We start from the raw sequence: 26916 nt of genomic DNA on the forward strand, positions 1-26916 counted from the left end.
TGCTGGTGCCTTGCTCTTGGACTTCTCAGCCTCCAGAGCTGTGAGGAATAAATTTCTACTGTTTATAAACCACCTAGTATGTTGTACTTTTATTACAGCAGCCCAAACAGACTAAGACAACCTCATAAGGATCTTGTGAAGATTTTATGTGTTAATATAGGTAAAGCACTTAGATCATTGCCTGGCACACAGTAAGCACTTAACAAATGTTAGCTACTATCATTATCATTATTATTATTATTTGAAAATTCTGAGAAAATGCAAACCAAGCAAGGGCTAGAAGTGACTGAGCCAATCTGTCACATACATTTGTTTTATTATCTTATGATTTATCTGAAAGATTGAAACATGTTCCTCTAAAGAATTTCAAACAATGCAGACATCTAAGAAGTAAACAGAGAAAGTGACATTTCAAGACTCCCCCCAAACCAAGAGCACTCCCATTCCAATTCCCCAGGGGCAACTCTTATCTTTCCAGATGTTTTTCTACACAAATATAGGTATATACCACCTCTAAACTTTTACAAAATTAATTTGATATTATGCTATAAACACTGCACTGAAATTTGCTTTCAAATCTCAACAATGAATCAGGAATATTTACATATCCCTGCGTCCAATACATCTCATTTTTGTTTTTGTTTTTGTTTTTGTTTTTTGCGGTACGCGGGCCTCTCACTGTTGTGGCCTCTCCCGTTGCGGAGCACAGGCTCCGGACGCGCAGGCTCAGCGGCCGTGGTGCACAGGCCCAGCCGCTCCGCAGCATGTGGGATCTTCCCGGACCGGGGCACGAACCTGTGTCCCCTGCATCGGCAGGCGGACTCTCAACCACTGCGCCACCAGGGAAGCCCGATACATCTCATTTTTAAAGGGCTGCATAATATTTCATCACATGAATGTGTTATAATGTGTAACCATTTCCCGACAGATGAGCAGTCAGGCTATTACAACTAAATCTACAATAACCATCCTTTGAATATGTCTCCCAACGCCCATGGGGGTATTTCTCTAGGATATATACACAGAAGCAGAATTGCTGGGCTGATGTAAAGGCCCATTTCAAAATTTTACAGAAACTACCAAACCATCTTCCAAAGGGTTGTACCTATTTTCATTCCCACCAGCAGTGTATACAAGTGCATTTTCCCCACATCTTCTCCAACGCTAAAGACTGCTTATTTTTGTCTGTTTGAATAACTACAATGATATGCAGGTATTTGAATGGGGATTTTTCCCTGATTGCTATTGACAGCCCACATTGAAAATCTTGCCCAAGTAAGCAGTCACTTTCTTTGTAAACAGGGATGGTTCTGATATAGTAGGAGTGTGCTGAAGGACTTCTCGTCATACTGACAGCGACAAGGGTGCCGATGCCAACTGTACTGGGTGTCCCATGCTGCCATCATCTTTTGATGGCTCGCTCTTCCAGGCACTGCTATAAGTCTGCTCCCTGAGACACTGTGCACAAACCATTTGTAGAGCTTGTATAAACTTTGTCTACAGAACTGCATCATGCTTTCAGTGCTGCTTTATCTTCAGTAGGATTTCTTTTCATGAGCTATGGCCTCTGTCTTTCTATAGTTTAGACTCCCTTTTCTACTCCAACATAGATCTTCCACCCAGGCGGAAGAATGGAAGTAGCATCTTCAAGCATCTACTATATGCCAGGAACTGTATTAGGCTCTTTACGTATTTTATCATACTGAAGCCTCACAATAACTCTATGAAGCGGGGCAAGTGCTGTCCTCCTCATTTTACAGATGAAAAAGTGAAACCGAGGCACCGAGAAGTTAAGTAACTTGCCCAAGGCTGTTTCCAAAGCCCATGCTCTTTCCACTGCACCACAGTGCCTTTCAATTTTCTGGAAGCATTCGTATTTCTGAACTGCCAGAGTTCTCATTTAAGAAACACCTGGATAGAATCTTTTGTAAAATGAATTCATCAACCAGTTAATTCCCAGTGTGAGCAAAATGCTACTGTGTGTTTCTGAAGTTAGAAAGACATTCCAAAGCATTTTCTCTTTTCACTACAAGGTTTTAGGTTTATTTAGTGAACTTCCTTTCAACTCTGTTCAGACTCCTGAGCATTCAATTATGGCCACTTGTCTCACTGTTCAGGATGCAAGAATCGATGAGCTCAGGAGGGAAATAATCGATACTAAAAAAACAACATCAGTTGACTGCTCAGAAACTTTGTCCCTGTCGAGACGGAAGTGCTCAGAGTCAGGCTGTGGATTAAAGGGAGGTAAAGTCAGTTTTACCCTCTTGCCTGCCTCTGCCTCTCCCCCAGGAGGTGGAAGTGCCATCTCCCTCAGTTGCCCAGAACCCAAGTATTAACTTTGCCTGCACTTCTGCCATCCCACCACCTTCCAGAACACACATTCAAAGGGGTCAGATCTAACACTCGAATAAAATTATATAACTGGAGCTTCCTCTGACTTCACATCAGTGGATAAACTACAACTAAGGAATTGATGGTACCTGACATCTCTCTCTCAAAAGATACTGACATTTTAACAATAAAACTCCAAAGATATCATGACTTAGCCCGCAGGCAGGAAGTTGTTTAAGCTACCCTAGTTTCCTTTATTATGACTGAGAATAGACACAAAGAGACACAGATTGGAGAAAGTAAAAATTTAGCTAGTCCGCTCCTGTACCGTGGCATACATATATCCACAGAGGGCCGTTCTCCCCAGCAACACTCAACACCCAGGAGTTGACAATCACATTCATTTATATGACAAATGACCATTAATATCTTTCTAAAACAAAAGTAGCCAACTCTTCTAGTATCGTACCCTTGGGTGTTATTAAGGTCTTTCGATGGTTGGATTTCAAATTCCTCTCTGAATTTTACGTTCTCGACCTATTAAGATTGTCTCATTGAGAATGCACCATACAATAAGTGTAGATCTTTGATGGGAAACGGGTATATTAATAAATGTACAGGCTCATTGGCCTTGGCGATTTGTTTCTCTGGTATATTACACATTTCTGTCAAACTATAGATGAATCCACCTTTAAAGTCCAACGTAGAAAGGTTGACTTGGCAGAATATTCTAACAATCCTCAAATCATACCACCTTGGTATTGATCTACTTCACCCAAGGATGTGGCCAGCCCTGGTTGAATTAACCTGACAGAAGGAGAGGTAGCATAGGATAGGGGCTAAGAATATAGTTCCCGAAGTCAGGCCCATTACATTCAAATCCTGACTCAGTCAAATATTAGCTAGGTAACCCTGAGTAGGCCATGTAGTCTCTGTGAGATTCAGTTTTCTCACTTGTAAAATGGGGATAATAGTAGTGTTTCCTCCATAGGGTGGCTTGTGAGGATTAAATTGAAAAAGAGCATATATTTAAAGTGCCTAGACTGGAATAAGTATTCTCTAATCATTGGCTATTGATAATCACAATACAAACTATAGCAAGACATATTTCCCCACATACTATGTTCTCCGGGCTGGGGATCCAAGGTAGTATGAGCCACAGACCTGCTCTAGGGCAGTGAATCATCTATATGCTCACACCTCATACTGCTAAAACTACCTGAAACTTGCTGCTGAAAAGACCTATTAAAAATAACTCCCCAGCTATAGATGCTTTTGTCATGTTCTACCAGCCCCTCCCACCGTAACAAATTGGCCTTGTGCCTTCAGATCATAAATGATAGAGCCTAGTAAGCCAGATGGGAGTGAGAAGCCTCTTGCCAAGAGTCACCTTTAATAGAGCTGCTACTGCCTTTGACCTTTACCTAGTATTCGCTAAAGAGAATCCCCAGGAAGCAAAAAGCTGTTCAAAAGCCTCTCTGGTTTTCTACGATGAGGAAGATGCTCCTATTCTCAGGATGAGCACCAAGAGGCCGCCTAGCGGTCATTAACTATTTTCCCCAGTTTACATGAGAGCTGATCTGTGGCAGGAGGAGTAATCCAGGTACTGGACATCAATCACCTTGGACATCAATCACCTTCTCTCAGCAGTGAAACTACAAATATCAGAGATGAAAGGAACCTTATAGGCTGAGCATGAGGATATTAAAGTAGAGCCTCCTTATTTTGATAAATGAGGAAACAGAGGCCCAAAAAGAAAAGCTGACCTCACCCAGTGAATAGCTGGCAAAACTGGGCGTAGAATTCTGATCTCCTGGTTCCCAGTCAAATCCTTGAGGAGTCCAACTCCAAACCAAAATCCTGTATTGATTTTTCAGGCCTGGCCACAGGCAACCACAAGGCTTTGTTTGGCAGGCCTCATGGGGAGAAGCTGCTCTCCCCATACTAGACTCGGGGCACAGTCACTGCACTGCAGTTCTCTCCAGAGACAGGTACAGTCACAGACTCAGGCTGCCCACTTTGGGCCAACCACGCTCATCTACATATTTGCATTCCTAGCCCAAGCATCTCCATTTGGAGGCCTTCTCATAGGGAACTTCAGTTGAGGCATTTCTTGCATCTCCACTGAGATGTGCTTATTAGGGGTCTTGGCTGAAGCACTTCGCTTTGCCTCATTACCTTTTCACTCCTAGCCCTTCTCCCCTCCGTATCTCCAGCCCATAGGTCATAAAGAGGAAGGAGACTTTTGTTCAGGGCTTCTCAGCAGTAAAATTATTATCTTCATCTGCGCTGCATCCATCTGACCCTGGCCCAGTGCCATTCCATGGGGGGAAATGGTACACTAGAGAGTTGGCTCCACTTTTTGCCTCTTGCTTGCAATATCACATTAAGTAAATAAAGGCTTGATTATTACTTTTAGTTTGTCTCATTGTCCTAATGACCAGCCTAACATCTGGCAGCTAGAGTCCTCTTTCTAATTCACTGTGTGGTTCTCCTGCCTCAGAATGCCAAGGGTTATTTTGAAGGAAGCCTATTTTGTTGTGTTTAATAGTAACTCCATGCAGTGTAGAGTCTGGGAGATCTATAAATTAAATATTCCTGCATGACCTTATGAGTCTGTAGATTCTATATTTTAGTGGTTCTCAAACTTTAAATAGCATTAGATATACATGGAGACCTTTTTAAGATGCATACCATTGGGCTCTAAACCTACACATTTTGATTCAGTAGGTTTGGGATGGGGATCATGAATCTACATTTTGAACAAGGATTATAGTTGAAGAAATACTGCATTGAGGGAAATAGCCTTCAAAATATAACTCTACATGGAAGAAATAACCTATTACTCTGTATACACACACACACACACACACACACACACACACACACACACACACACACGGAGCATAACGTTTCTACCTTGAAATAGCTAGATGGGTTGAATAGATTCCCAACCGCCTTTTAAACTAGATATTTGATATCTACCAGGCACTCACTGGAGTTTATTATAACTATTTTCTTTACTAAAATATAAAGCACTATCAGACACAGTCTGGGACTCACAGTGACAATTTTTCCAAGAGAAATCTCAATGTGTGGCATGCTGAGCTAAGCAGAATCAATTCAAGCCTGCTTGATGTCACATTGCAGAGGCAGAAGCTGTTTTCTGTATACAAGAAAAATGGCGGGCAAACTCAAATAAGAGCAAGAACGTTCCCAATGGAGCCAAATCTCTTGGGACACAGGAGTAATGGAAGACCTTAATTAGAAGCCATTAAGGTGCACAGCCTTAACCTGATACCACAAAAGGGATCACAGACTTCCCTTCTGATCTCTTTTGAACTCAATGCCTCATCGCCAACTACACATGTACAGATTTGTGGATGCTACTCTTTTGCTTTAAACGTCCATTGGTTCCTACAGAGTAAAGTGTAAACTCTTTGACTTTGGTACTGGTGGAAACTTAAATCTCTTGCCCCACCATTTTCACCACACACACTTCGGCTATGTTGAAGTTCTTACAATTCCCAGACATCCTATGATCTTTCACAGCTCTCTGCTTTTGTTCATGCGGTTTCCCCTGAACAGAATGGCTTTTTTTAATGAATCTCTGTTATGAACCTTATGAATTCTTACTCATCCTTCCAGATCCACCTTTAATGTCACCTCTTTAATTAAGCCTTCTCTGAAGCCTCTGGAATTCTCTCCTCAGGCTCAGCGGAGACTTCATGACCACTCTACAACAGAAGCCACTTGAAGGATATGTGTAATTCTGTCATACTAAACAAATAATAGGCTCTAGGCAGGCAGAAATACTATCTTTTTTCCATACGTCCTATTGACTGCTGAAAATAACACTGACACTAAAGTAATTATCTTTTCTCTAAGCACATTCTTCCTTCTAAATTTGCTACTATAAATTATGACATCACCATCTACTCAATCTCTGAAGCTCAAAAGCACAGACTTTACTCTTTGATTATTCCCTCTCCCTCTATCCCATCCATGTCTGCTTAATTTCTAAATTCTACAGCTTCTACCTTAGAATCATCTCTCAAATGTGTCCTTATCTTTCCAGCCCCACTATCATCTCTTGACCAGATTATTACAACAGCCTCCTAAATAGTCTTTCTGCCTTTTAATCCATGCTCCAGGCTGCGAGCCGAGGAATTTTTAAAACATACAGAACTGATCTTGTTAGTCACCAACTCAAAACCCTCTAAGGACTCCCCATCACCTCCACTGTACAGGCCAAAAATGTTACAATGGCATACAATGGCCCTTCACAGTCACCAGGCTCATTTCCAGGCTCATCTTTTGTTATGACTCCATGAAATGTTCATACCAGATAAATCCATTTTGCAGAGATCATGGGGCACACATGCAATTTCACCCAACTGTGCTTCTGCACATGTGATTATTTAATGCCTTAACCATTTTCCATGCTTTCTGCCAAACTCTTACTGATCCTTCAATACTCAGCCCATATTCCCTCATCTTGTGAAGCTTCAAGTCCCATCAAACTCCACAAAGCTGAGTTAGTTCACAGTAACCATTTCTTTGGTCCCTCAACCATGCTTTGTAAATACTTATAATGTGACACTAATCTGGTTACCCATTTGTATTCTTCATTAATCTATGAGTTGCTCCAGGGTAGTGATCTGCCTTCATTCATCCATATTACAGTCAGTACCTATCAGAGAGTCTAACCAAAAGTCATTCTAAAAACATCCACTTAGTGTCTACTAACTGTATTTTTCACAGCTCTTAATGCAGAAGTGGGTACATAAGTTCGGTAAATGCTTGCTGAGAAATTAATTCCTCTGCTGGGTTCCAAGAAGCACCCACTTCATTCCAAACTCCTCTTAACAGCAAATAAAGTTATAACACATTTTCAACTTATTTGTTCTGCCAGAAATTGTTACTGAACATTAAAAATTGTTTTATTTTTGTTTTGTAATTTAGGCTGTGACCATGTACAGAAAGAAGAGCTATCATTTAAATAAAGTCAAGCAACCAAATGAAAATGAAAATAAATCATTTATAATACATAGATTTGGTGTGTTTCTGTCCATCTGAGGAAATGATATTAAAAGACATCGTTCTCCTCGTAGTTTGCCCCTCCCATTTATTCCAGACAAACGAGGCAAAATAATAATCCATTATTATGGATTTGTACGTGCCGCTTTCTTATAGATTGATGCATTTGCTTTTTACAATAACCCTGAGAAGTTGGCAGGGAGGTTTTGCCATATTTCCTTGTCTCTAAGATGCCATAAATTATAAGCTGAACTACCAATTTAATTATAACTTTTCTCAGAAAAAAATAAATGTCATGTTAGATGGATCATAATACTTTTTCTGATTTCAAAAACTTGAACGTATGAAAACAAAACTTCCGTCTTAGCCCTGAAGACATGTGGTATAATCCCCTTTTGAAAATGGGAATTCACACCCATGTCACATAGCTATTATGTAGGAGAGCCAGGGAGGAACTCAATTCTTTTGATAGGTCCGTCAGTCCTCTTTTTATTCTACTAGATTTTCCTAATGTCTGTTCAATGGAATAAAAATCTTGTGGGAATGTTAATAAGGGGGGAAAGGCTTCTGTGCTTAACTCAATTTGAGAAACTCAAAGTTAAAAATGAATAGGTTACTTTACTATATAACTTCTCAGAACTTTTACTATGCTAATTATGTATGTCATGAATTTCCAAGGTAGGCCAATACTATACAGCCTCGCACAATGTTATTTGACCATAGAACTTTTTTCTCACGCTTATAAAGTATCTTATGTAACTAATGCTCTATATAATACACTTTGGAAAGCTACACTAAACCAATATAGAATTTCATCGGCCTCCAAAAGGCATGAACCACAACTCCCAATTTGTTAACTGTCAGTTTCAAAGATCACATATGGTAAAGCACTAAGCGGTACATACTACTGCCTAACCCTTGATCCAACTTGGCTCTTAACAGTGCTGAAGTGAGAAGTTCCACTCAAGAAAACCTGAGGAAGTAGCCATCAGTATAGTCACATCGACCAAAGCAGTACTATTCTGACATTGTTATATAACAAAGATGCCTAGAAACAATGAGAATTCTCTAAAGTCAGCCTCCCACCAGGAGTATAATATCTGCCTACCTCTTGAGGCAACAATATCCTTGAAAATTGTCTGACAGATTTTTCAATTTATTTCTCACTAGCAACTACAGAAATGTCTACTAGTCAACCAAAAACTTTCATTCGTTCATCCAACAAATAATTCCCAAGAGCCTAGCATTTATCAGGCACTACCTGAACACTAGGGATATAACAGTAAAAAGGGCAGATCACTCCCTACTCTCACGATGCCCACAGTCTAGGCTATGAAAGAGTGATATGCAAAATACAATCTAATAAACATTAGAGTCAAGTTTGAACAGGCAAAGTGATGTAGAGCCTGGGTCTCTTACCTGCATAATTCATGCCCTCAGAAGTCTCAGTCTGAAATATCCAAATCAGGAATGCCAAAGTAGAGCCAAAGGCTTAACTTGATAGGGTGATTGGCCCAGCACTCCTGCTTACGCTGTCAGCAGACTGCTGCTCTTACCAATGCCACCCAATTGCAAAGACAAACAAAAATATCCAGCATCTTCACCAATGCCAGAATTTATCTTCACTCACAGCAAAGAGCAAACATTTGAAAATGCATTTGCAGAAATCTACCTGCCAGGTCCTGATGAACAACTGTTGATTTCAAAGATACTGGAATTTTCTCCAAGTTTAGTAATCCAATGGGCTCACCACAAGGAAACTTAGAGATATAAAATACCTACTAGAGGGCCTCCCTGGTGGCGCAGTGGTTGAGAGTCCGCCTGCCGATGCAGGGGACACGGGTTCGTGCCCCGGTCCGGGAAGATGCCACATGCCGCGGAGCGGCTGGGCCCGTGAGCCATGGCCGCTGAGCCTGCGCGTCCAGAGCCTGTGCTCCGCAACGGGAGAGGCCACAACAGTGAGAGGCCCGCGTCCTGCAAAAAAAAAACAAAAACAAAAACAAATAAAATACCTACTGGACTGCTACCAATCTGTCTCCCTGCCAGTGCCAAAAAGCAACAGAAGCACTGGGTCCCACACAGTATTAAAGCATTAAGCAGTACTCTGTCGCCTGGAGTTTTCTTTGCCTCTTCTTGTCATTCATATGCCACCTGATATGTTTCTCCGTTTTTATGCAGAAGGACACGTTAATCTAACAGCTGCCTTCACTGACTGAACATTTGATGTCCTTTTTACTCTTAACTGATCTGCTATAATTTTTTAGATATCTATAAACCATGTGAACTCTCTCTCATTTCTATGAATTACTGTTTTTGCTCCTATCCATGTTATTTGCATTCTCCCTTTTACCACCAGCTTTCATTTCTGATTCCAGAACTTTGAAGATGGCAATTCTCAAGGAGGATTACGGACTAATGTATATATTTGTCAAAAAGGCCAGAGGGCAGCTGTTTGTGGGGTAAATTGAAAATACTGTTTTCTTATGTTTCTTATTTTCATCTGATGAAGCCATTCTAACTCAACAGAGCAGGTTATGTTGAGTGCTCCTTGCTGAGTGTGCTGGCAGGGGCTGGGCTTACCAAGTGATTCATGAGCTTCCTTAAACTGCAGCCTGAACATTGCTTAGGTTTATGAGAACGGCTTTTACGGAGGGATGACATGGATCGGAACAGTCGGACTCATTCGTTTATAGTTAGCTGAGACAGTTGAACTATGAGCTCCCGTAACTGAGGCCTTTATTAAACACAGTGTTGTATAATGCTGTATATGATAAAATTAACAGTAGTAGGTCTTACCGGTACCTTATTATATCATATTATAGTAAGTTCTACTGGGCTTACTCTTTGCCAAAAACTGTTCCAAACACTTCACATCTATCAATTTATTTACTTCTCACAAATGCCCTATGGAGAGACACTATTTCGAAATCCCAACTTTATAGGTAGAGAAACTGAGGGACAGGGATATTTACCCATAATCACAGTTAATAAATGATGGAGCACGGCTTTTGTAGCCATTAACTGTTTCAAATTCACTTCTCTCCTTCCCTTCCCCTGCCATGCTGTTCATCACAGGCAACAACATCCCCAGGTTCCCCTGTCCTCTGGCTTCTGCATAGGTTTGGTCAATGGGAGGCACTGATAGTTAGAAAGAAAACTGTAGGGAAGGAGTTGGTGAAAAGTCAGTCTCTCCGTCTCTTTTTCCCCCTTCTTCCTGTAGTATCTCTGGAAGCAGCTGTGTTTTCTCCAGATACACGTAGACAGCTCTCCCTCCACAGCCCCAGGTCTACCTGTACAGCCTCTGCCTGGGTTTTAGCTTCAACCAGACAGCCTGGCTTCAAGGTTCTGGCAACACCACCTCTTCCCATTGCCCATCTAGCCCTAGAAGTGGAAGCAGCTTCCTGTAGCTACTAATCTCTTGGTGGACTCACAATCCCATGTATGATTTCTCAACAAATCTATTACTCATTTAACCAACCCCTTATATTAAATTCCCTTTAGTGGGAAGATCTAGAGTAACTTTTGATTTCTTGTCAAGACCCTAACAGACAATGCCTTGAACTCAGTCTAGCCCCAGGGTCCATGCGATTGAACACTATGCTACTTTGCCCTTCCATAGAACAGTTTCATTCATTCTGTCGAGAGTTTTCTAAAGCATCCAGAAGATGAATAATTCAACCTGGAAGTTGACTTCTTTAAATTCTGGTTTGTCAAGAGTAACCCCAAACTACCCGCAGGGCCCCATGCTAGACTGTAAGCTCTGTGAGGACAGCAATTGCGCATGTCTTGTTCATTGCTGTATCCCCACACTACACAATGCCTCATACATAGTAGGTGCACAATACATGTTTGTTGAAGCACCACCTGAAATCAACTTCCTTTTGTTCTTATGTAAATTTAATAATTCTCTCAAAATATTTATTCAGCATTATATATATGATAATACATTATATGTATGAATATTAATAGCAAATATAGGTTTAGGAATCAGACTGTCTGGGCTCAAATCCCAGCTCCGTCATTCCCTACTAAGTGAATTTGGGCACGTTGCTAAATCTCTCTGACCCGCTAAAATGAGGACAATGTTGGGATCTATCTCATAGAATAGTTGTAAGAGTTAAATGAGATAATATATGTAAAGTGCCTAGTACAGGCCTGGAACATGGTAATTACTCATTAAATGGAAACGGATGCTGCTATTACTGTTGTTGTGTTGTTACTATTATTGTTTCTATTGCTGCTGCTCTTATTATTTATCCTTTCCCCTTTACGAAATGAATGCTGGTGTTGGAACATTTCCTCAGGAGGCAGAGACTATTTTTAAATGATTTTCTGCCTATAAGACCTTTCAGCCTCTGCTTTCTCCATGCCTCCCTGCCGTACAGGCTGAAGGCCTTTAAAACTGGAGTCCATCAGGTCCTTGAGCCTTACTGCCAGTGGAGATAACTGAATTACTTCATCTTTCCTAAGCCTGACACCACCCCAGTATTACCACATACTCCATGAGCCTCAACTTCCTGCTAGGTTTAGCTGATATACATAACTGGGATTCTGCCTCTGTTTCCAGACAGCACTAAGCTTCTCTAGTGGCTCTAGAGCCTGAATCTCTGACTCCATGATTACCCTTTACTGATAGGGACATGATTTTCATTCTTTGCTTTCAATCAAGTGGACCTTATAGAACCACAGTGCTACCACATTTCTCCATATAGAGCTAACTATTGTTTGGAAACTTCTGCTAGTGAGCATCCACATACCATATGTTAGACCACCATCCCCCTTGGAAATATATGCTAGTTAGGCCTGAACTTGCTACACTACTGTGGACACTATGATATTAACTGCTAGCTCACTCCTTCAGAAGCTATTGCTAAACTGGCTTAGTTCCACAGCCCTGATCACGTTCTCTCTGGATTATTTCCTTCCCTCACTGGCCCTCTAAAGTCCTAGTTGGTTTTGTAGTCCCATTTATAAGGATTATAAGTGTTCATCCCAGAACTATATGCAATTAGGTGCGTCCCACACATTTTGTAAATGAGAGTGCTGGCTCTATCGGACCCCAACCATTCAGCTAAGTCTGTTCATTTGGTCATTTTTCTGCATTCCTCATTCCTTCGTTCATTTAACAAATATTTATTGAGCACCTCCTGTGTGTAGTCTACTAGGAACAGGAGATACAGTAGTGAATAAAACAAATCTATAACCTCAAGGAGCTTACATTCTGCAGGGTTGGGGTTCAACAAGAAAACTTTCCACAAGATTCTCATGCCCTCTCTTGTTCTTTCTAGCCTTCTAGAAAGTTATTTCAATGACCATGTGTCACTAATCTACTGGCTTCCACAATGATTCCTTTGCAAATCAATTTGGTTGTGCCAATAACATCATGAGTAAAACTGATGAACACCCTTATCCATACACACACCCACAAACCCACACACTAAGTTATCAGTACTGAGGAAAAAGAATTATTCTCATTCCACCGAAAACTATGCTCCAAAGTGTCAACGCATCTAGAGATTTGGTTCTATTTGAGAATGGAAGAACTAATGACCATGTTGATTGGGCTCATCAAGTCAGACATTTGACAACATTGTGTAAGTTAGGAAAATAAAATGAGTGTGATAGAAGACCAGCCTTCAGATTAGCAGTCGCCCTCCCTAATGGAGCTCAAAATCTATTCCAAATGTCCAATCTAATCCAGAATAACTAGAATGACCAGAAAAATCTTCCAAGAGCAAAAGACCCCATCATTTCTTCTCGTTTGCATCTTTCATTGTCAATAGGTAATTAATCACCAGGTGCCACCTCAGTGCTACAGGAATTTTTCTAATGATTTATTATATGAATAACTAAGGAAAAAGTCTCCAATGACATAATATGCATAATGTGTATTTTAATTGGAAGGCAATTTAGATATTTATCTAGGCCATGTTCACATGCAAGTTATTTCTAATGATGGAACGCTGCTTTGGTGGAACTAATTATAATAAATTACTAATGGCAGCTGCAAACATTAGGTGTTCAGTGAATGTGATCAATAGACCAAAAGTTAAGCACAGACATAGTTGCAAATGCTTTATATGAATTTCTTATGGAATTAAAAAGAGGCCCCCTTTATACTGTTATATGAGAGAATGAGTCCTCTAAGCCAAGTGCACCAAGATCTTCTCAGCATTCACAAAGCTGCCTTAAGATACAGATCTATGTACCCCTAGATCCTCAGGAGTGGACTCTGTCCTGTCCCATAGTGCACTTAATCCTCAGAAGAACTGGGGGTGCTAAGACGTTGTTGAAATATCCCAAATAAGCTTCACTTTTCTCAGAAATCAACTTTATCTTGGTACAAGAGGTGTCTTGCTTGATGGAAACCAGTTAGATGCAAACTTAATTTCACAAATTGTTCATTTATTCTCATATTTACTGTCAGTGAGAAAAGAAAACAGGTCAATTTCCATATGACCACAAATCAAAGGCAACAGCAATATACTTAGAACCATGCACAGTCGGTTTAAAAATGGGTTGGACAATTGGAGTCCTTGCTGCCCAAAATAATCTTGCTCAATATGAAGCTATTTTTCTGCTTCAGATCTCATCACAAAAGCTCCTGGTTGTGTGCACTGTAAAATATTCCAGGGTCAGTAGGACCTCCCACTTTTGCTTGGTATTTTGAAAGCACGGACCACAATGAAAACAGGTCATACACAGAAATACTAGTTCACAGATTGCCAGCAAACGTCCTGGGTCTACAGTTTAAAATTTTATGTTTCCTTAATTTAAGAACTGCCAGAGACATAGCAAATAATTCAAACACTCTCCTATCCAACACTCAGTTTATGAAATAAAATATCACAGATGTAAATGAATCCATCCGTGCAGCATATCTCTTCTGGCTCCTATTCCCTCCCTCCCTCCCCAGAAGTAAACAGTATCATAAATTTGGTGTTTGCTATTTCCATGCGTGTTTTATACTACTCTTTATACAAATATACCCATAAACAACATATAATATTGTTTTGTGTTTTATGGTATCACAATGCACTTTTCCATAAATTCTATTCTTTTATTCATTCAGCATTGTGGATTGTGAGATCCATCCATGTTGATGTGCATAGCTCTAATTGAATCATTTGTACTTCTGTATGTACTCCGTTGTATTCATATACCACAACTTTATAACCTTTTCACCATAGATGCACATTCTGTTTCTACCTCTTCTTATTACAAACCATGCTGCTGTGAGCATGTTTCCTAACACCCATGTTCAGAAGTTTCTGTAGGGTGTACCCTTAGGCATGGATTTTGGCTGTAGTCTATATGCACATCTGCACCTTTACCAAACAATGTCAAATTGTTTTCAAGAGTTATTGTACCATGACCAGCACTGCCCACCAGCAGTGTAAGACGGTTTCAACTGCATATTTTTCAAAACTTCTTTTTTCTTCCTCAGAAAGTTATTCCTTTGCTACATCAATATTACCTCTTTTATTTTTTAACATCCTTATTGGAGTATAATTGATTTACAGTGTTGTGTTAGTTCCTGCTGTATAACAAAGTGAATCAGCTATACGTATACATATATCCCCATATCGCCTCCCTCGTGTCTCCCTCCCACCCTCCCTATCCCACCTCTCTAGGTGGTCGCAAAGCACCCAGCTGATCTCCCTGTGCTATGCGGCTGCTACCCACTACCTATCTATTTTACATTTGGTAGTGTATATATGTCAATGCCACTCTCTCACTTCATCCCAGCTTATACCTCCCCCTCCCTGTGTCCTCAAGTCCATTCTCTACATCTGCATCTTTATTCCTGTCCTGCCCCTAAGTTCTTCAGAACCTTATTGTTTTTTAGATTCCATATATATATGTTAGCATACGGTATTTGTTTTTCTCTTTCTGACTTACTTCATTCTGTATGACAGACTCTAGGTCCACCCACCTCACTGCAAATAACTCAACTTCGTTTCTTTCTCTTTTGCGGTATGCGGGCCTCTCACTGTTGGGGCCTCTCCCGTTGTGGAGCACAGGCTCCGGACGCACAGGCTCAACGGCCATGGCTCACGGGCCCAGCCGCTCCAAGGCATGTGGGATCTTCCCAGACCAGGGCACGAACCCGTGTGGCCTGCATCGGCAGGCGGACCCTCAACCACTGCGCCACTAGGGAAGCCCGAAATTTCGCTTCTTTTTATGGCTGAATAATATTCCATTGTATATATGTGCCACATCTTCTTTATCCATTCATCTGTCTATGGACACTTAGGTTGCTTCCATGTCCTGGCTATTGTAAACAGTGCTGCAGCGAACATTGTGGTACATAACTCTTTTCAAATTATGGTTTTCTCAGGGTATATGCCCAGTAGTGCCATTTCTGGGTCGTATGGTAGTTCTATTTTTAGTTTTTTAAGGAACCTCCGTACTGTTCTCCATAGTGGCTGTATCAATTTACAATCCCACCAACAGTGCAACACGGTTCCCTTTTCTACACACCCTCTCCAGCATTTATTGTTTGTAGATATTTTGATGATGGCCATTCTGACTGGTGTGAGGTGATACCTCACTGCAGTTTTCACTTGCATTTCTCTAATGGTTAGTGATGTTGAGCATCTTTTCATGTGTTTGTTGGCAATCCGTATATCTTCTTGGGAGAAATGTCAATTTAGGTCTTTTGCCCATTTTTGGATTGGGTTGTTTATAGTTTTAATATTGAGCTGCATGAGCTGCTTGCATATTTTGGAGATCAATCCTTTGTCAGTTGCTTCACTTGCAAATATTTTCTGCCCTTCTGAGGGTTGTCTTTTCATCTTGTTTATGGTTTCCTTTGTTGTGAAAAAGCTTTTAAGTTTCATTAGGTCCCATTTGTTTATTTTTGTTTTTATTTCCATTTCTCTAGGAGGTGGGTCAAAAAGAATCTTGCTGTGATTTATGTCATAGAGTGTTGTGCCTATGTTTTCCTCTAAGAGTTTTATACTCTCTGGACTTACATTTAGGTTTTTAATCCATTTTGAGTTTATTTTTGTGTATGGTGTTAGGAAGTGTTCTAATTTCATTCTTTTATATGTAGCTGTCCAGTTTTCCCAGCACCAATTATTGAAGAGGCTGTCTTTTCCTTACTGTATACTCTTGCCACCTTTATCAAAGACAAGGTGACCACATGTGCGTGGCTTTATCTCTGGGCTTTCGATCCTGTTCCATTGATCTATATTTCTGCCTTTTGTGCCAGTACCATACTGTCTTGATTACTGTGGCTTTGTAGTGTAGTCTGAAGTCCAAGAACCTAATTCCTCCAGCTCCGTCTTCCTTTCTCAAGATTGCTTTGGCTATTCAGGGTCTTTTGCATTTCCATAAACATTGTGAAATTTTTTGTTCTAGTTTCTGTGAAAAATGCCATTGGTAGTTTGATAGGGATTGCACTGAATCTGCAGATTGCTTTGGGTAGTAGAGTCATTTTCACAATACTGATTCTTCCGATCCAAGAACATGGTGTATCTCTCCATCTGTTTGTATCATCTTTAATTTCTTTCATCAGTGTCTGATAGTTTTCTGCATACACATCTTTTGTCTCCATAGGTAGGCTTATTCCTAGGTATTTCATTCTTTTTGTTGCAGTGGTAAATGGGAGTGTTTCCTGAATTTCTCTTTCAGGTTTTTCATTATTAGTGAATAGGAATGCAAGAGATTTCCGTGCCTTAATTTTGCATCCTGCTAATCTACCAAATTCATTGATTAGCTCTAGGAGTTTTCTGGTAGCATCTTTAGGACTCTCTAGGTATAGTATCATGTCATCTGCAAACAGTGAGTTTTACTTCTTCTTTTCCAATTTGGATTCCTTTTTTTTCTGGCTAAAACTTCCAAAACTATGTTGAATAATAGTGGTGAGAGTGGACATCCTTGTCTTGCTCCTGATCTTAGAGGAAATGGCTTCAGTTTTTCACCACTGAGAATGAGGCTGGCTCTGGGTTTGTCATATATGGCCTTTATTATGTTGAGGTAGGTTCCCTCTATGCCTACTTTCTGGAGAGTTTTTATCATAAATGGGTGTTGAATTTTGTCAAAAGCTTTCTCTGCATCTATTGAGATGATCATATGGTTTTTATCCTTCAATTTGTTAGTATGGTGCATCACATTGATTGATTTGCACATACTAAAGAATCCTTGCATTCCTGGGATAAACTTGAGTTGATCGTGGTGTATGATCCTTTCAGTGTGCTGTTGGATGCTGTTTGCTAGTATTTTGCTGAGGATTTTTACATCTATGTTCATCAGAGATATTGGCCTGTAGTTTTCTTTTTTTGTAACGTCTTTGTGTGGTTTTGGTATCAGGGTGGTGGTGGCCTCGCAGAATCAGTCTGGGAGTGTTCCTCCCTCTGCTATACTTTGGAATAGTTTGAGAAGGATAGGTGTTAGCTCTTCTCTAAATATTTGATAGAATTTGCCTGTGAAGCCATCTGGTCCTGGGCTTTTGTTTGTTGGAAGATTTTTAATCACAGTTTCAATTTCAGGGCTTATGATTGGTCTGTTTATATTTTCTATTTCTTCCTGGTTCAGTCTCGGAAGGTTGTGCTTTTCTAAGAATTTGTCTATTTCCTCAGGCTGTCAATTTTTCTGGCCTATAGTTGCTTGTAGTGATCTCTCATGATCCTTTGTATTTCTGCAGTGTCGTTTGTTACTTCTCCTTTTTCATTTCTAATTCTGTTGTTTTGAGTCTTCTCTCTTCTTTTCTTGATGAGTCTGGCTAATGCCTTATCAGTTTCCTTTATCTTCTCAAAGACCCAGCTTTTACTTGTATTTATCTTTGCTATTGTTTTCTTCATTTCTTTTTCATTTATTTCTGATCTGATCTCTATGATTTCTTTCCTTCTGCTAACTTTGGGGTGTTTTGTTCTTCTTTCTCCAATTGGTTCACGTATAAGGTTAGGTTGTTTATTTGAGATGTTTCTTGTTTCTTCAGGTAGGATTGTATTGCTATAATCTTCCTTTTTAGCATTGTTTTTGCTGCATCCCAAAGGTTTTGGGTCATCGTGTTTTCATTGTCATTTGTTTCGAGGTATTTTTTACTTTCCTTTTTGATTTCTTCAGTGATCTCTTGGTTATTTGGTAGTGTATTGTTTAGCCTCTGTGTGTTCATAGTTTTTACAGTTTTTTTCCAGTGATTGATATGTAGTCTCATAACGTTGTGGTCAGAAAAGATACTTGATATGATTTCAATTTTCTTAAATTTACCAAGGCTTTGTAAATTTGTGACCCAAGATATGGTCTATCCTGGAGAATGTCAAATGAGCACTTGAGAAGAAAGCGTATTCTGTTGTTTTGTGGTGGAATGTCCTATAAATATCAATTAAGTCCACCTTGTTTAATGTGTCATTTAAAGCTTGTGTTTCTTTATTTATTTTCATTTTGGCCAATCTGCCCATTGGTGAAAGTGGGGTGTTAAAGTCCCCTACTATGATTTTGTTCCTGTCGAATTCCCCTTTTATGGCTGTTAGCATTTGCCTTACATATTGAGGTGCTCCTATGGTGGGTGTATAAATATTTACAATTGTTATATCTTCTTCTTGGATTGATCCCTTGATCATTATGTAGTGCCCTTCTTTGTCTCTTGTAATAGTCTTTATTTTAAAGTCTATTTTGTCTGATATGAGAATTGCTACTCCAGCTTTCTTCTGATTTCCATTTGCATGGAATATCTTTTTCCATCCCCTCACTTTCAGTCTGTATGTATCCCTAGGTCTGAAGTGGGTCTCTTGTAGACAGCATATATATGGGTCTTGTTGTTGTATCCATTCAGCCAGGCTATATCTTTTGGATGGAGCATATAATCCATTTACATCTAAGGTAATTATTGATATGTATGCTCCAATTACCATTTTCTTAATTGTGTTGGTTTTGTTTTTGTAGGTGTTTTCCTTCTCTTGTGCTTCCTGCCTAGAGAAGCTCCTTTAGCATTTGCTGTAGAGCTGGTTTAGTGCTGCTGAATTCTCTTAGTTTTGCTTCTCTGAAAAGCTTTTAATTTCTCCGTCGAATCTGAATGAAATCCTTGCTGGGTAGAGTAATCTTGGGTGTAGGTTTTTCCCTTTCATCACTTTAAATATGTCCTGCCACTCCCTTCTGGCTTGCAGAGTTTCTGCTGAAAGATCAGCTGTTAACCTTATGGGGATTCCTTTGTATGTTACTTGTTGCTTTTCCCTTGCTGCTTTTAATATTTTTTCTTTGTATTTTATTTTTGATAGTTTGTTTAATATGTGTCTCGGTGTGTTTCTCTTTGGGTTTATCCTGTATGGTACTCTCTGTGCTTCCTGAACTTGACCGACTATTTCCTTTCGCACGTTAGAGAAGTTTTCGACTATAATCTCTTCAAATATTTTCTCAGACCCTTTCTTTCTCTCTTCTTCTGAGACCCCTATAATTCGAATGTTGGTGCGTGTGATGTTGTCCCAGAGCTCTCTGAGACTGTCCTCAATTCTTTTCATTCTCGTTTCTTTATTCTGCTCCCTGGCAGTTATTTCCACCATTTTATCTTCCAGCTCACTTATTCGTTCTTCTGCCTCAGTTATTCTGTTATTGATTCCTTCTAGAGTATTTTTAATTTCAGTAATTGTGTTGTTCATCACTGTTTGCTCTTTAGTTCTTCTAGCTCCTTTTTAAATGTTTCTTGTATTCTCTCCATTCTGTTTTATTATCATTACTCTTAATTCTTTTTCAGGTAGCTTGCCAATTTCGTCTTCATTTATTTGGTCTTGTAGGTTTTTACCTTGCTCCTTCATCTGTAACATATATATATTTTTTTTGATGGGTGGTGCTATATTCCTGTCTTACTGGTTGTTTGGCCTGAGACGTCCAGCAGTGGAGTTTGCAGGTAGTAAGTTAGAGCTGGGTCTTGGTGTTGAGATGAGGACCTCCAGGAGGCCTCACTCTGATTGATATTCCCTGGGGTCTGAGGTTCTCTGTTAGTCCAGTGGTTTGGACTCAGAGCTCCCAACCACAGGAACTCGGTCCCAACCTCCGGCCTGGGAACCAAGATCCTGCAAGCTTCGTGGCACAAAAAAAAAAAGGAAGAAAGCAAGAAAATAAGGAGCAGCACAATATCAAATAAAAAACAAAATAAAATTAGAAAGATAAAAAATGTATTTGGAAAAATAAAACTATAATTGAAACAATGGTCGCTGGGGGTTTCTGCTGTCCCCTTACTTATCTGAGGTCCCTCACCAGTGCCTGGCAGATGACCTCGTTGTGAGGAGACGCAAATTCTGCCTCCTCCTAGTACGCCATCTTGACTCCACCTCAATATTACCTCTTAGTTCAGTTCTTATAATACTGAAGCAAGAATTTACAGTGTGGTCCCAGGTCAGTCAGCTGGAGTAGCGGGGGTCCACTTGGGGACACAGATGGATCATTTCAAGCTCCTACTTCCCATTTCAGCCAGTCTCAGGAGAAAATGGTGAAGCACATGACATTCATCTTTGGTAAGCTCTACTGCTCCTTCTGCACTTGCAGCTCCCAGAGATTTGATGTCTCTCACTGAGCACAGCCATACCATTACCAGTCACCACTTCATGCCCTAGGCAGCTCCCATTCTCATCACAGCTTGCCTGTCAAACTCTGACTCATTCATTTATTCAGTCATTCATTTATTTGTTCAACAAATATGTACTGAGCACATAAGATTTGCTAGACATTATATAGTGGGGTTTAAAATAGAAGGGAAGGTTCAGAGTTGCCAAGACTGGCACGTCTTCTGCCTTATGTTCCAACCCTCTTCCCTGTGTCAGAAACTCTGATCAATTAAAGCAACGTGAGTAAGAAAAGAACAAGTATTAATTGAACATCTACCATGAGCTAATGTGTCTGTGGCTGAAAATGACAACATGTTCACTGTAGTATGTGACATACTTGTACAGTAACATGGCCATCATCAATGACCCAAAAGAGAGTAGAAAGTAAGCTGTCATTTATTGAGTACCAATGTGTTCCAGGCACAAAGATGTTATCTCCTTCTAATTCTACAACAGTACTCTGATATGAGGAATGTTATTATTTGCAGTTAGCAACAAGGAAACTGAACCACAGGGAAAATGAGTGACCTGCCCAAGGCCTGATAGTAAGAGCCTGACCTAAGATTCAAATCCTGATCTTACCCCACTAGTCCAAGGTTTCTTATGGTTGATGGTAGGAATTTTAAATATCATGAACCAGACAAGGAAAACAGTTTCCCATTCCAAGCCACTATATGCAGGCTAGACAGAGAGGATGCAATTTGCTGATGTGACTTTCGCCAAGAAAACATCAAAGGAATCTTTAATCACTGTGACTGAGCTGAGGTCCCATTGCCCATTACAGATGGTGCCTCCCTCAGGACAAGGTCGTGGCACACACGTCTTGATTCACTGCCCAGTCTGGTTTCATGTCATGAGAGCTAAGGAATATATCTCTGAGTTCAGGATCTTCCACAGAAAATTTCCCTAACATCTTCTAATGAAGGGTAAAGGCCAAGGTGGAACTCGCTGTGAGGCCATAGGCAATATCTGAACACTCTTTTCAATGCACAGGACTTCTCTGGACTCAGCAACTACAAGGAAAACTGGGTGAGAGGAAATAATGACATTACGGAGTCAATCCCAGAGGATCAAAGAATAGCAGTTAGCAGCAACCTTGTTGTCACTGAGAAGAACCTGGAGGTCAGATCTCAGTTTAGATGTCACCTCTTCAGGGAAATCTTCCCTCACCACCCAAGCCCAGGTTGGTTGACCATCTTGTGTGCTTTCACAGAGCCCTGTGCTTCCCCTACCATAACACTGACCCTCACCGGATTGTAATTGTTTAGTTACCTGCTTGTCTCTTCCATCAAAACTGTGAGATCCATAAGAGAAGGGACCATACTTGTCATTTCACTCTTACATTTGCAGTGCCTAACATAGTGGCTGGTACAAAATAGGTACTCAATGGGTGTTTGTTCAATAAATTAATGAATATACAAATGAAATTAGGACTGAAAAATTCATCCTCCTTTCTTAGAGGAAGAGACCCAGAAGTGGTCTGACTGAAGCATTCTAAGAAGCTAGAAATCAGGACCCCATAGACCCACAAAACGTCCATAACACTTAATTAGCACTTGCTCTGTGCCAGGCACTGTTCTAAGTGATTTTATATTTACTGATTCATTTAGGCCTCACAATTAGCCTGTAAGTTAGGAGCTATTATTACCCCTATTTAACAGCTGAAGAATTTGAGACATAGAGAGGTTCAATATCCAACCCAAGGTCATTCAGCTAGAAGTAACGGAACTGCGATTTGTACCAAAACAGTGTAGACCTGATGTATGCACTCTTAATCACCTGGGTAAACTATAAAAGTATAAAACTCTTCCTTGATTTTTGTCTCAAGATAAAGTGCTGATAACTCAAGAGCTACAGTATTTTCCTATGTCTAGGCACCAAAATCCTAATCAGACTAGACTGTGTAGTCCTTGAAAAACTTAACCCCGTCTTATGGATCTGAACTCCTGGCCCCAATATATTTTGGTTGTTCTGGAAAAGTACCATGCTAAGTTCACAAGAATACCCGTAGTTGAATCAAAATATTGTATTATCTTAGATTAGGCTCTGGCACTAGAAAAAAGTGGGGTTTTTTTAAAAACAAATACCCAAACTCTCTAAATCTCACTTTTTCATCTATAAAGAGATACTAGGGGAGAGGGGGAAGATGGCAGAAGAGTAAGATGCAGAGATCACCTCCCTCTCCACAGATAAATCAGAAATATATCTACACGTGGAACAACTCCTACAGAACACCCCCTGAACGCTGGAAGAAGACCTCAGACCACCCAAAAGGCAAGAAACTCCCCATGTACCTGGGTAGGGCAAAAGAAAAGAGAAAAAACAGAGACAAAAGAATAGGGACGGGACCTGCACCAGAGGGAGGGAGCTGTGAAGGAGGAAAGGTTTTCACACACTAGGAAGCCCCTTCGCGGGTGGAGACTGCGGGTGGCAGAGGAGGGAAGCTTAGGAGCCGCAGAGGAGAGCGCAGCAACAGGGGTGTGGAGGGCAAAGTGGAGAGATTCCCGCACAGAGGATCAGGGCCAAACGGCACTCACCAGCCCGAGAGGCTTGTCTGCTCACCCGCCGGGGCAGGCGGGGCTGGGAGCTGAGGCTCGGACCCCGGTTGGATCGCAGGGAGAGGACTGGGGTTGGCTGCGTGAACACAGCCTGAAGGGGGTTAGTGCGCCACGGCTAGCCGGGAGGGAGTCCGGGGAAAAGGTCTGGAGCTGCCGAAGAGGCAAGAGACTTTTTCTTACCTCTTTGTTTCCTGGTGCGTGAGGAGAGGGGATTAAGAGCGCTGCTTAAAGGAGCTCCAGAAACAGGCGTGAGCTGCGGCTAAAAGCGCGAACCCCAGAGACAGGCATGAGACGCTAATGCTGCTGCTGCCGCCAACAAGAAGCCTGTATGCGAACACAGGTCACTATGCACACCTCCCCTCCCGGGATCCTGTGCAGCCCGCCATGGCCTGCGTCCCGGGATCCAGGGACAATTTCCCCGGGAGAATGAATGGCGCACCTCAGGCTGGTGCAACGTTCCGCTGGCCTCTGCCGCCGCAGGCTCACCCCGCATCCGTACCCCTCCCTCCCCCAGGCCTGAGCGAGCCAGAGCCCCTGAATCAGCGGCTCCTTTAACCCCGTCCTGTTTGAGCGAAGAACAGACACCCTCCGGCGACCTACACGCAGAGGCGGGTGCAAATCCAAAGCTGAACCCCGGGATCTGTGCAAACAAAGAAGAGAAAGGGAAATTTCTCCCAGCAGCCGCAGGTACAGCGGATTAAATCTCCACAATCAACTTGATGCACGCTGCATCTGTGGAATACCTGAATAGACGACGAATCACGCCAAATTGAGGAGGTGGACTTTCAGAGCAAGATATATTATTATTTCCCCTTTTCCTCTTTTTCTGAGTGTGTATGTGTATGCTTCTGTGTCAGATTTTGTCTGTATAGCTTTGCTTCCACCATTTGTCCTAGGGTGCTGCCCGTCCATTGTTTTAAAAATTTTTTTCTTAATAATTATTTTTTACTTAATAACTTTATTTTAACTTACTGTATTTTATTTTATTTTATCCTGTTTCTTTCTTTCTTTCTACTTTTTCTCCCTTCTATTCTGCTGCAGGCAGGAGTCACTGCTGTGCCTCTGACATGGGAGAGCCAACTTCAGGACACTGGTCCGCAGGAGACTTCCCAGCTCCACGTAATATCAAATGGCGAAAATCTCCCAGAGATCTGCATCTCAACACCAACACCCAGCTTCACTCAATGACCAGCAAGCTACAGTGCTGGACACCCTATGCCAAACAACTAGCAAGACAGGAACACAACCCCACCCAGTAGAAGACAGGCTGCCTGAAATCATAATAAGGCCACAGACACGCCAAAACACACAACCAGACGTGGACCTGCCCACCAGAAAGACAAGATCCAGCCTCACCCACCAGAACACAGGCACTAGTCCCCTCCACCAGGAAACCTACACAACGCACTGAACCAACTTTAGCCACTATGGACAGACAGCAAAAACAACGGGAACTACGAACGTGCAGCCTGCAAAAAGGAGACCCCAAACACAGTAAGATAAGCAAAATGAGAAGACAGAGAAACACACAGCAGACGAAGGAGCAAGATAAAAACCCACCAGACCTAACAAATGAAGAGGAAATAGGCAGTCTACCTGAAAAAGAATTCAGAAAAATGATAGTAAACATGATGCAAAATCTTGGAAATAGAATAGACAAAATGCAAGAAACATTTAACAAGGACCCAGAAGAACTAAAGATCAAACAAATAATGATGAACAACACAATAAATGAAATGAAAAATACTCTAGAAGGAATCAATAGCAGAATAACTGAGGCAGAACGGGTAAGTGACCTGGAAGATAAAATAGTGGAAATAACTACTGCAGAGCAGAAGAAAGAAAAAAGAATGAAAAGAACTGATGACAGTCTCACAGACCTCTGGGACAACATTAAACGCACCAACATTTGAATTATAGGGGTCCCAGAAGAAGAAGAGAAGAAGAAAGAGACTGAGAAAGTATTTGAAGAGATTATAGTTGAAAACTTCCCTAATATGGGAAAGGAAATAATCAAGTCCAGGAAGCACAGAGAGTCCCATACAAGATAAATCCAAGGAGAAACATGCCAAGACATATATTAATCACACGATCAAAAATTAAATACAAAGAAAACATATTAAAAGCAGCAAGGGAAAAACAACAAAAACCACAAAAGGGAATCCCAATAAGGTTAACAGGTGATCTTTCAGCAGAAACTCTGTAAGCCAGAAGGGAGTGGCAGGACATATTTAAAGTGATGAAGGAGAAAAACCTACAACCAAGATTACTCTATCCATCAAGGATCTCATTCAGATTTGATGGAGAAATTAAAACCTTTACAGACAGGGAAAAGCTGAGAGAGTTGAGCACCACCAAACCAGCTTTACAACATATGCTAAAGGAACTTCTCTAGGCAAGAAACACAAGAGAAGGAAAAGACCTACAATAACGAAACCAAAACAATTAAGAAAAAGGGAATAGGAACACACATATCAATAATTACCTAAAATGTAAATGGATTAAATGCTCCCACCAAAAGACACAGACTGGCTGAATGGATACAAAAACAAGACCCATATATATGCTGTCTAAAAGAGACCCACTTCAGACCTAGGGACACATACAGACTGAAAGTGAGGGGATGGAAAAAGATATTCCATGCAAATGGAAATCAAAAGAAAGCTGGAGTAGCAATTCTCATATCAGACAAAATAGACTTTAAAATAAAGACTATTACAAGAGACAAAGAAGGACACTACATAATGATCAAGGGATCGATCGAAGAAGAAGATGTAACAATTGTACATATTTATGCACCCAACATAGGAGCACCTCAATACATAAGGCAAATACTAACAGCCATAAAAGGGGAAATCGACAGTAACACATTCATAGTAGGGGACTTTAACACCCCACTTTCACCCATGGACAGATCATCCAAAATTAAAATAAATAAGGAAACACAAGCTTTAAATGATACATTAAACAAGATGGACTTAATTGATATTTATAGGACATTCCATCCAAAAACAACAGAATACACATTTTTCTCAAGTGCTCATGGAACATTCTCCAGGACAGATCATACCTTGGGTCACAAATCAAGCCCCAGTTAATTTAAGAAAATTGAAATTGTATCAAGTATCTTTTCTGACCACAACGCTATGAGACTAGATATCAATTACAGGAAAAGATCTGTAAAAAATACAAACACACGGAGGCTAAACAATACACTACTTAATAACGAAGTGATCACTGAAGACATCAAAGAGGGAATCAAAAAATACCTAGAAACAAATGACAATGGAGACACGACGACCCAAAACCTATGGGATGCAGCAAAAGTAGTTCTAAGAGGGAAGTTTATAGCAATATAATACTACCTTAAGAAACAGGAAACATCTCGAATAAACAACCTAACCTTGCACCTAAAGCAATTAGAGAAAGAAGAACAAAAA

The sequence above is a fragment of the Phocoena sinus genome, chromosome X (genome assembly GCF_008692025.1).
Source record: "Phocoena sinus isolate mPhoSin1 chromosome X, mPhoSin1.pri, whole genome shotgun sequence".
In the NCBI taxonomy this organism is placed as follows: Eukaryota; Metazoa; Chordata; class Mammalia; order Artiodactyla; family Phocoenidae; genus Phocoena; species Phocoena sinus.